This window comes from Mastomys coucha, unplaced genomic scaffold, assembly GCF_008632895.1.
Source record: "Mastomys coucha isolate ucsf_1 unplaced genomic scaffold, UCSF_Mcou_1 pScaffold22, whole genome shotgun sequence".
In the NCBI taxonomy this organism is placed as follows: Eukaryota; Metazoa; Chordata; class Mammalia; order Rodentia; family Muridae; genus Mastomys; species Mastomys coucha.
This window is the reverse complement of record NW_022196905.1, coordinates 39634930-39646801: the sequence shown is the minus strand read 5'-3', so window position 1 is coordinate 39646801 and position 11872 is coordinate 39634930. Positions and strand designations below refer to the sequence as shown.

The following is an 11872-nucleotide window of genomic DNA, read 5'->3' as shown; positions in this document are numbered from 1 at the left end:
TTGTTCATTCCCACTTCTGCAGCTGTATCTCCCAATAACAGTTGCATTCGTTCTGTGGTTGTGTCACAAGAGCAGTGTGCATCCTCATCCAGCCACATGGTGCTGGGGGCACCGTGGACACCAGCCTTTCCATTTTATAGACCTGTATTTTCTCCCTTCAGCTTGTTAGCAATGTTTTTCTAGCTGAGGTAAATTCAAAGGTCCTCCTCCTCCTCTTTGACGGACAGCTGCTGATATCTGTTTGAAGCTAATTTCATTGTTCACATCTGCCACATATGATCTTGTTGCCTCACTCATGCCTCATGTAATCTCTATCTTTTGCATTTCTTTCTTTTTCTTTGTTTTAATTTAACTTTCTTGAGACTAAGATGTTGTATTACACAGTCTAAGTTGAAATCCTGCCCATGAAGTGGCTGTCGTTCAGAACATGGTCATCGGACCATTCCATGTTTGTTTCTTCACTTAAGAATTCAGTATTTGGGCTGTAGACATTACTCAACAGTAAAATGCACTGGCTGCTCTTCCATAGTACCCACAATTCCCAGAACACACAGGAAAGTTCGAAACCAGCTCTAACTCCACGCCCAGGGAATCTGACACACTCTTCTGCCCTCTGCTGGCACTGCATTCATGTGGTACACAGACATACATTCACACAAACACCCATGCAAATAAAATAACTAAAATCCCTTCTAAAAGGAGGAGAGAGAAGGGCGGGAGAGAGGAAGAAAGAGAAAGGAAGGAAAGAAGGAAGGAAGGAAATCCGAATTCAAGTGGGATTTCCTGGTGTTCCTTGCAGTGTCCTCAATAGCTTGTCTTTTTCTATTCTGATCTAGTAATAACAGTAAAAACAAAGAGCTCAGAGCTCTTTGTCCAGCTCTCCTATTTCCTGGTTCTTTCCCTTACATTTTCTAGACCATAAAGTTTTCTTTACTGTTCCTCTGAGCATCCTGGTATCACAACACTAAATCTGATGCAGTTGCCAATGGACACTTTACACCACCCTGAAAAAAACAAAACATGGTAGGTGTCCAAATGATTTTTTTGCCCCCCTCCATTTTTTTTTGTTTATATTAGTTTAATTTTCTGCCAAACATTGGCTTCTTCCTCCTCCTATTTCTAGGCAACCCTGGGAAGTTCACTGTTTATGTTGTTTCTCTGGTATAAGAATGTAGAAAATTCTGGCCCTTGGAAAACTGAGGATGAGCCCAAATTTGAGGCCAGGCTGGGCTACATAGCAAACTCAAGAACCAGTCTCAAAAAGTTTGTCTTCTGTATGCTAGCCAGTATAATAAATGCATTGGAAACAATGGAAGGTGAAAACAAATGCATTTTGTACTTTTGTTTTTACATTTATTAAATGAAGCAGACATGAAGCAAATTATTTCAGAACTTACTCATAAGCTCTCAATTATTGTGATGTGCTTTGAGAGATTATTATATATAGAATTTGTCTGATCCAGAAAATGCCCATTACTTAACTTCAAGGATATAATTGGTACTAATTAGACTAAGCAACAGGTAACTAGTGGGAGCAGAATGATTTTCCCAGAAAGTGGATGGGGGAAATCAAAAAGTTCTGCTAGGTTACAAAGATAAGGCTTGGCCAGTGTGTTTCAAGTCAAGAGAAAGAGGAAAAAACATGAAAGTGGATATGGTTAGATCTAAAGAATAGATAAGGGGTCCTCAAGGAGCCATGAATTACTGTAGTTGACTTGCTATTGTACAAGAGATTTAGATTGCATTTGACTAGGATAACTATATGATGATATCCTAAAAAGGTCTCTGATTACATTGTGAGAACAGGTCATATAGGGCAAGAGTGAGAGCATAGAACCTTGTGGTAGCCCAAACAAAATGTTTCTACCGTAGAACAGTGAGTCCCAGACTTTAATGCGTTACAGACACCAGAAGTACTTGTCTAAAGAGTTCATTGGGTATCATCCACAGTGTTGGATTCAGTAGGTATGGAGTGCAGCAAGTGATGCTTGTGCTGATGATCCAAGGACCTCACTTTGAAAACCATTGACCTAGAGGTGGGAAGATTACTTCTTTACTAATGTTAGCATAGCAAGTTTCCCTCTAAATACTTGAGGTATATTCAAATTTTGCTGATATTTTCATTAATTCAAACTAATTTGTAATTTTATAAAAATCATTTTATTGCAATGAATTCACAAGTAAAAAGATCATGCACTAGATCAAAGTGCCACACAAACATTTTCCCATTCCCCGAACTCTACATTTCAATGAACTTCACAATTAAAAGTGGCCATGAAGCTTGGCTTACTTAGAAATCATTTACTACCAATTAAATTTTTTTCAATTATCTGCCACAATAAGAGAAGAAAAAAGACATAACAGAGTTGAAACCAGAAAAACAATTAGCTTTATATATCCTCTTCATAACTCCTGAGTCCTTCTGCCTGCATCCTATGCTTCCTCATGTGATATTATCCTCCTTTCAATTTTTTTTAATCTACCCTATGGATTACTTCAAACTTTGTTGTTCAGTTTACAAATATTTGAGACCTTTATTGAAATCTTAGTGATTTCTGATTTGTTTGTGACTTTAAAGAATAATTTACATCGATTCAGTCTTTCTTGACAGATTTAGTTTATACTCCAGAATCTTATTTATTACATTTTATTTCTTTGTTCACTTACCTGTGTGTGTGTATGGGTGGTCATATTGCATATATGGTACCTATGAAGATCAGAGGACAACTTGTGGAAGTCAGTTCTCTCCTTCCAACATGGAATCACACTCAAGTCATCAACTGCCCATGGGGCCATCTGCTTAGCCTTTAGGCTCCAGAACCCATTTAAGTATTTTAAAATGATCCCTGTTCTTGAAAATAGTATAGAGTTTACATCTGTTGAGGGCCCTCTGAATGCCAGTGATCCAAGTTGCTAAATGACCCTGCTGTTGTCAATTTACTCACTGAATTTCAGTCTTGTCTGTTCCTTAGAGAAGTGTTAGTATGCAGCATGGATTGTTGGTCTTCCTGTATATTCTTTCAAGTCTCAATTCATGTATTTTTTTAGTTACTTTATTTTTTACACTCCATATTTTATTCCCCACCCCAAGATTCCCCCTCCAGCTGTTCCACATCCCACACCTCCTCCCCACCCTGACCTGTCTCCACATGGATGTCCCCACCGCCCATCCCACCTGACCTCTAAACTCCCTGGGGCCTCCAGTCTCTTGAGGGTTAGGTGCATCATCTCTGAATGAACACAGACCCGACAGTCCTCTACTGTTTGTGTGTTGGGGCCTTTATATCAGCTGGTGTATGCTGTCTGTTTGGTGGTCCAGTGTATTTTATAGCACTGTAGTGGATGCATACATAATTAGAATCATTAACTGCTTTGTTAAGTTGATTTTTTTTAATTGTGGAATGACTGTGATCCCTTAAAAACCCTGTACTGTATATAGACTCTTTTATTTTGTAATGATCATTCTGGCTCACTTTTCACTATTTGTATGGTATATCTTTTCTGTAATTTTATTTCTTACAATTATGATTTTTATATTTACTTGGGTTTTTCCTAAACCACATATTGTTGAGGCTTAGTCTTTTCTCCCTAATTTGATAATATCTGCTTTTTACTAAGCCACTTATATTTTCATGTTGTTATTATTAATATAATTCAGTTTAAATCAGCTGAAACATTTGCTTTCTATTTTAGCCTAATAATTTTTCCCTCAGGGTCCATATATTTAAATAGTCTATTTAGCCTATTAATTCAACCTTTTAAAAAATGGTTGCTATACTGGATGTGTTGATACAAGCTTGTAAGCCCAACTACTGGGAGACAGAGGCTAAAGGATCACAAGTTTGAGGCCTTCCTGGATAACTCAGTGATGCTTTTCCTTGAAAAGTTTAAAAGAGGGCTGGGGATATATTGTAGAGTACATGGGTGACACCCCAGATTGCATCACCAGGGCCACAAATAAAAATTAAAATGGAGCTATTAGATTTACACTATATATCATTCTATCACCTTCAAATATTATACCACTTCATTAAAAATAAGTTTTATTACATTTCCACTTCCTTCCCCAAGTCTTTGTGCTGTAGTGCCATATATTTTATATCTATAAATAAATTATACAAATACTATTTCTAGAATACTAATTCTACTATTCCTATTTTTTCTTTAAACTATGTTGTGTTTCCTTTCTTTTAGTAGACATTTTTCTTTATTTATATTTCAAATATTATCCCCTTTCCTGATTTCCCCTCCGAAAGTCCCCTATCTCATACCCCCTCCCCCTGCTCACCAACCTACCCACTCCCACTTCCCTGTCCTGGCATTCCCCTACACTGGGGTATCAAGCCTTCATAGGACCAAAGGCCCCTGCCATTGATGACCGACAAGGCCATCCTCTGCTACATATGTGACTGGGGCCATGGGACCCTCCATGTGTATTTTTTGGTTGGTGATTTAGTCCCTGGGAGCTCTGGGGATACTGGTTGGTTCATATTTTTGTTCCTCCTATGGGGCTGCAAATCCCTTCAGCTTTTTGGGTCCTTTCTCTAGCTCCTCCATTGGGGACCCTGTGCTCAGTCCAGTGGTTGGCTTCAAGCATCTGCCTCTGTATTTGTCAAGCACTGGCAGAGCCTCTCAGGAGACAACTATATCAGGCTCCTGTCAGCAAGCACTTGTTGGCATACACAATAGTGTCTGGGTTTGGTAACTGTATATGGGATGGATCCCCAGGTTTCCTATAACAGAATATGTGAGGTGGATACTTTATAAAGAACAGAAGTTTATTTCATCTTGACTGAAATCTAGAGATCAAGCAGCCCCTACCAACTGTTTAGACTTTGTCAAGGCAGGGACCCCAAAATCAGAGGCAGAAAGTGAAATGACTACCTAAGACAGGTGGGTCTTGTAAAAATACTACATAAATCCCTTCTGAGGATAGTGTCTTCCCACTGGACAACACAACAGGAAGTACTACCACCTTCAATACTGTGGCACTTCTAAAGATGTGAACCCTTGGGGGGGCACACAAGCCATATCCAGTCTGAAGTGCATAGCCATCTTTTAAAAAATAATAGTAATAAGTTTATCCTTTCATGAATTCGTTTTGTGCTTTTTTAAAAAATATCAAAATTTCCGTGTAATACCATTCCATTCTTCCTGAATCTTTTTCTTGAGTCTCCAGTAGTGCAGTTCTGCTGTGGGTTATTTTCCCTCATCCTTTTTATGTAACATTCCTTTTCAGAGGGAACCTTGTGAGCTGGTCAGAGAGATAGACACCTGTATCCAACCTAATGTGGGAAGCAGAAGGATCATGAGTTTGAAGGCATCCTGGGCTATATAAGGACTTGTTCAAGGCCACTCTGAGCTACTTGGATCTTTAATAAAACAGGCACCTGAGATGTATTGCTCAGTGGTAGAGCACTTGCTGAGAACATATAAGACCTAGAGTTTGATCCGAGACTCTGCAGATTACATTTTTTCATTAACATGGGTTTTAAATTGGGTTGATTTTAGTCTTTTAAAGGTGCTTTTTACCTTGCTGCTCCTGAAATTGTCAGTGACTCTGGTTAATTTTATGTCCTGCATGTTAATTTTCCCCTGTATTAGCAGTTTGATCATGAAGATTCTTAGCATGATTCCCTATTTCCTCTTAGTATTTGTTAAGCACCTTGACTATGTGAATTTAGTCATTGATAACCATTGTCTCTTCAGTAAGTATCTATGTCTTTACTTCTGTGTTGTGCATCATATGTATTCTGCCCATGTCAGATACTAATTTCATTAGTTGCCTCTCTGTTTCCTCTCTTCCATTGTGGATAGTATTCATGTATTTTTCTGTGTCATTGACAATTCATAGTTAATTGTCTAGTCTGTTGTCAATGCCACCCAGAATGTTTACCACTTCATGGATTACGTGTTGCATGTAGTTCCTACTACCCTGCTTTAAGCTCCAGGCCGACCACGCCCCCCAGCCCAGAGGATATCGGATCTGTGGAGGGAAAACACAGACACACACAGACACACACACACACACACACAGAGAGAGAGAGACAGAGAGAGAGAGACAGACAGAGAGAGAGAGAGAGAGAGACAGAGAGACAGAGAGAGACAGAGAGAGACAGAGAAAGAGAGAGAGAGAGAGAGAGAGAGAGAGAGAGAGTTCAATTTCAGCCTGCCTTATTGGCTCAATTGTTGGGTGTTTCTACTCTCCACAGCTAACATGCCCATCCCAATATTCTTAGCTCTGCAAATCTTAATCTGCCCTTAGCTTAGTTTCCTGGTTACCTTCTCCTTGTTCAACAACCTAAAACTGCCTTCAGTTTAGTTGTGTTTCTAATCTCCTGCCTGTTGAAGCAACCTATCTTTTCTCCCTCCAATGCATGATCAAATCCCCCTTCCTCTTCCTGCATCTCCCAGCCTGCCTGAGGGAACCTTGAGGTCCAGCCTCTTTCCTTCCACCCTGCAGTTGGCCCCTGGTATCTTTATTGTTTGATCAAGAACCAATTGGGGAACAGGACCTTAGCATCAGAAACTCTCCCTACAATTATGCCCATCACCTCCAGTTCAGACTTGCTATTTGTTCTCATCATTTACCGCTGTATTCTCCACTTAAACTTAACAGAACTTATATTTTCAATACCTGTATTATCATCCTTGTGTAACTTTGTAATTTGTATTATCTGTCACTGTAGAATGAATTTATATTGTAAGGAGTCATATTATCCTGTTTTCATGCCTATTAACTTGTATAAAATGTGAGTCATTGTGAGTTTTAGGATGTTTTGCACTGGATTTTTCATGATACTTTACATGTTTTGGACTCTGAGAAATGCTTTAATCTTTTCAAGCATTTTAAGCATTACTAGCAAAAGCCAGAGTGACTGTAGTCTACAACAGTGGTACTCAAGAAGGGATGATTTTGCTCCACAGATGACAAATTTCATCACATTTAGAGAGTGCTGTGGGCATCAGGCAGGTAGAGCCAGAGATGTTGCTAAACATCTTACAGAAGGCTGACCCTTCACAATAAAGAATTATGTGGCTCCCAAATGCTGATTAGAAAGTTTTCCATCTGAGTAATCTTAACACTCATGTGAAGACTCTTAGAAGACCCAAAGTTGGACAAGTGGGGTTGTAAATTATATCCACACTTGAATGGCTTCATAATTTTCATAGCCTTGGGAAAGACTCATGCCCTCCTCTTCACATCACCATGTGTCTAAACACCTGGGAACACTCTATTGTAGTCTGGGGTATACACTAGTAAATATTCCTCTTCCCAAAAAAATTTCTCTCAGCAGCTCTCAACTGTCTCCTGTATTCTTAACTATATCTAATGCCTCCTGGGTTCCTCTCCCAATCATGCTGCCTAAAAATTTGCCAGGTGTCAAAACAGTTGTAGGGCTTTGTCTTCATTCAGGAATCATATATACTGCCCTGCCCTGCCCTGTATATTTTAACCTTTGGTTTAAGCTGTTTCAAAGCAAGAAAGCAAATCTGGTTCCTATTTATTGTGGCCAAAGCAGCTATCTCAGATTTTTTTTTGTTTGTTTATTTTTTGAAACAGGGTTTCTCTATGTACTCCTGGCTGTCCTGGAACTCACTCTGTAGACCAGGCTGGCCTCGAACTCAGAAATCCGCCTGCCTCTGCCTCCCAAGTGCTGGGGCTAAAGGCGTGCGTCACCCCCACCCGGCCTCAGATTTATTCCTTGAACAAGCATTTGTCCAGTTTTTATGTGCTAGCTACTGCAAAGAAATGGTGAACAAAACAAGGATCTCTACTCTCCTCATACTTGTATTCAATGGAAGAGCAAAAATAGAACCATGAAGCAGTGATAAACTGTGTTGAAGATGCTGAACTCTAGAATGAATTTCTTAGGAGACAACTTTGGGTTGAGACGGAGGGAAATCTTGTGACGTGTGTGTGTGTGTGTGTGTGTGTGTGTGTGTGTGTGTGTGTGTGTGTGTTAAGATAGCACTTACAAACACAACAGAATGGGTAAGGATCTTGAAGGAGACCTTGCATAGTGAGAACCAAACAAAGCCTGGAACTCACCTTTGAGAGTCCCAACCTTTATTTTCCAGATAAAGTGGCTTGCGTGGGAAAGGCAGCAAAAGTAATGTATCTATCTGGTCTTAAAGGCATAAAACTGTTTCAAGAAGGAAGATGGGGTAGCTTAGTATGCTTGGGTTAACACAAATACTACAAACACTGCTTAAACAATCACTTGCTTTCAGTTCTGGAGGCTGGGGACCCACAAGTAAGTACCAGCAGGATTTGGTTTCTGGTGACTGTTTGCTGGATTACAAATAGCAGCCTTCTCATTGTGCTCTTACATTGCAAAGATGACTCTGTTATCTCTTCCTCAAAGGAGGATGCTAATCTATTCTGTACAACTCTGGTTTATCTTCATTACTTTCCAAAGGCCCTATCCCTGAGGTGGAGACATAGCAAGGACCAACAGTATTGAATGGTGAGAAAATAAAGATGAGACTTAAAGATGGGACTCATCAGTGAGATCATCAGGAGTGACTTGAGTAAGAAGAACTATTTTCATGGAGTACTGGAAGCCAGATAGGTTTATCTTCGGAAGACATAAGGAGATTGTAATACTAAATACAGAATTATTCATTTAACGCACCTAAAGGATTAATGAAGAACATGAGTTAATCTCTCTAGTCCATGAGATTTTCACACCCTCCCAGTAGTTTTACCTATCAGTTGCTATCACCATTGCCAACAAACCACTTGATAGCAGTCACACTGGTGATTTAGTTATAGGGAGAGCAAGAGTGAATTTAGGAACAGGTAAAGAAATTAAGCTATGATACCATTTAGTTTGCCATAAGAGAAACAATATTAGGATCACTAGTAACTCCTGAGAAAGCAGATGGGAACAGAGTACAAGAACATTCTATGTCAAAGCAGAACCTCAAGCATGTATTATTTTAAGCCCCCAAACTTTGTTTCCAGAGTCTCTTTAACACAAAGTCTAATTTGTGCTAGCTATGTACTGCTGCTGGGTATGGGGGCATCTATTGGAAAACACAGTTGATCTTTCAGGAGCCACACCCTTAAAGAAAACTCCCCTCAGAAGCCATCAACTGTCCATAGGTCTTCAGTTATTTGTAGGGGTTCATGATTTTTTTATATCCAGTCACACCCAATCTCCTAGACTCTGCCAGAGATCCCTAGACTGTGGAAACATCATCCCAGCATCTGGGATCAAATGGTTTACATAGGGGCTGTAACCTCAGAACAAACATCTTTGTATCAAAATTCACTCAAACAAAGACCAGGTCTTTGTTTAGGAGGGGGCTAACTCTGACATTGTTTTAACTCAGCCAGAGAGTCCTGGACCCAGATAGGCAGATGTAGTTGGATACACACGGAGTCCAGAAGAAATGTTTCTAGCAGAGAATAAGGGGGAGAAGCAGTCTCCACATGACCAGAAAAGACCTGGGCAACCACTTAGGGACTAACTTCTGGAGTTTAGCACTATCTGGTAGTTACTACTCTGCCAGTGAAATGAGCCAGTTCAAGCCAGATTAGATATTAAATGAGGTTTATTGGGAAGCTGCTCTTGGGTGATGTCTTAGTCAGGGTTTCTATTCCTGCACAAACATGACCAAGAAGCAAGATGAAGATTTATTCAACTTACATTTCCACATTGCTCAAGCAGGTCAGGAAGCAAGAGCTGATTCAGAGGCCATGGAGGGATGTTACTTACTGGTTTGCTCAGCTTGCTTGCTTATTGAACCCAAGACTACCAGCCCAAGGATGCCACCACCCACAATGGTCTAGGCCCTCCCACCTTGATCACTAATTGAGAAAATGCCTTACAGCTGGATGAGTCTCATGGAGGCATTTCCTCAAGGGAGGCTCCTTTCTCTATGATAACTCCAGCTTCTGTTGACACAAAATCAGCCAGTACAGCTGGCCCCAGGGAAGGAGGCCAGAGAAATCATCATGGGAAGGGAGAGAATGAAGAGGGGAAAGAGAAAGGAAGATAAAGTATGTGCAAAGAAATAGAGCAAGTGCAAGGGGAGACCAATTGTGTGGATTATATAGGGATGAGACTCTGAGGGAAGGGCAGCCCAAACCCCTGGGCTGAAAATAGGGCTGGGAGCAAGGTACGCCATGTAGGGACTGAGGGTTGCTGGGACAACCTGGAAACCAAGTCTGTTTTGGTATATAAGATATCCACCTCAGTCCCTTGTCCCAGGATCTGAAACCAAACATGAACGACTTCCCCTTTGTGCTACCATGTTGATCTTGTGTGGAAAAACAGTGAGTACTGCAAGCTTCTCATATCCAGAAGATGCTGTTTGACTCTGATCCTCCCCAACCTCTGGCTTAAAATTCTTCCCCCTCCACTTTCATGATGCCTGCTGAACATTACACAGAGGTAAGAGGTTATATAGATGTCCCATTTGTGGCTCAACACTCAGCAGACAGCCATTCTTTGCAGTTTAACTGTTTACAGATTTCTGTGTTAAACACTGTCCACATAGTAACATCTCTGATGTGGTCTGAGAGCTGCAATAATCAAAAGGTATAAAAGTAAAGATTTAGAAAGCAGTTTGATATTATATCCATTTACCAGAACAATAGTAGGTTTACCCAGAGGTCCTGTGAGCTGCCTCCCCATCTGTTCTTGACACAATTTATAGATGTTTCCTCCTATGGATTAGGCCTTAAATCCAATCAGCAAATCCATAACATATATGCCATTATTGCAACCATGTGCATAGCCTGCCACACCAGTCGTTGCATTTCACAGGGTTTGCAGTTGGGTAAAACTTGATAACTATCCACTACTACCACCACCACCCTGTGCACATTCCAGTAAGAGTGAACCAGCAAGAAACTTCGTGGTCAGTACCAAGTTGATTTCTCCATGTCCTGTGGCCAATGTATGGTCTTCAGCAATGTTTATGGTCTTACCATCAAGTTCTAGTGGGCAACCAACAGCAATGACAATAATCTATATGGTTTTGGAGGAGGGGAGGGGTTGTTTAAGACACTTCGTAGCAACAGCTTGAGGGAGGAGCATCCCACACTGGCACTGGACTTTTTATATGGCAGCGCATGGCTTCTAAGAACATATTCCCTGTGTAGGGTAATACCAATTCAAATTATATGAACATGTGCATGTGTGCTTATAAAATAATAGGTTTCCATAAGTCTTTTCGAAAGATCTTTAGTATTTCTTATCCTCACTACCACCATCTCTAAGCTACCCTCCTACCCCTCTTCCCATCTTTTTCTTGATAACATCTATGTTCTACTAGGTCCCCCACCTTTAAGACCATTCTCCCTGCACCAATACTCTTTCTAGCTTCTTCAATGCTACAAATACTCCAAATTAAATACACAAGTCCAAAAATTTGACAGTAAAATCCACATAAGTGTTTGTCTTTCTGGGTCTGTTACATCACTCAGCAGAAAAGAAAACTAGTACTTTATTCTAGATTTCTTTTAAATTTCTTTACTATCAGTACTATGGTTACTAGTATGACAGGCTTTGTGCCATCTTTACATTTGAAATTCTGAAAGATATTTCTAAAACTTGGGGAAAATCATAAATCTAAGATTCTTGATTTTGTGTTTACTTAAAAAGCAGGTATTATGTAAAGAAACAAGGTCTACTTACTTAGCTTATGGTCCTGAAGAGTTGAGAACATGGTCTTCATGGTCTCAACTGACATAGACTTGAAAAGGGGACAGGGAGAGGAGAGAAGACACTGAGACCGTGAAGGAGCCAGGCTTGTTCTTTTACAACAGCTAATCTTTTTTTTTTTTATTTTTTATTTATTTTAGATATTTTCTTTATTTACATGCGAATTTCTCCTTTCCCAGTTTCCCCTCCAA

The 11872-nt window shown here is 40.1% G+C and overlaps 1 protein-coding gene across 5 annotated transcripts in view; it reads left to right on the top strand.

Moving 5' to 3' along the window:
- Nucleotides 1–11872, top strand: part of Lcorl (ligand dependent nuclear receptor corepressor like) — a 141282-nt gene that overhangs the window by 119753 nt on the left and 9657 nt on the right. The gene's annotated exons all lie outside the window — the stretch shown is intronic.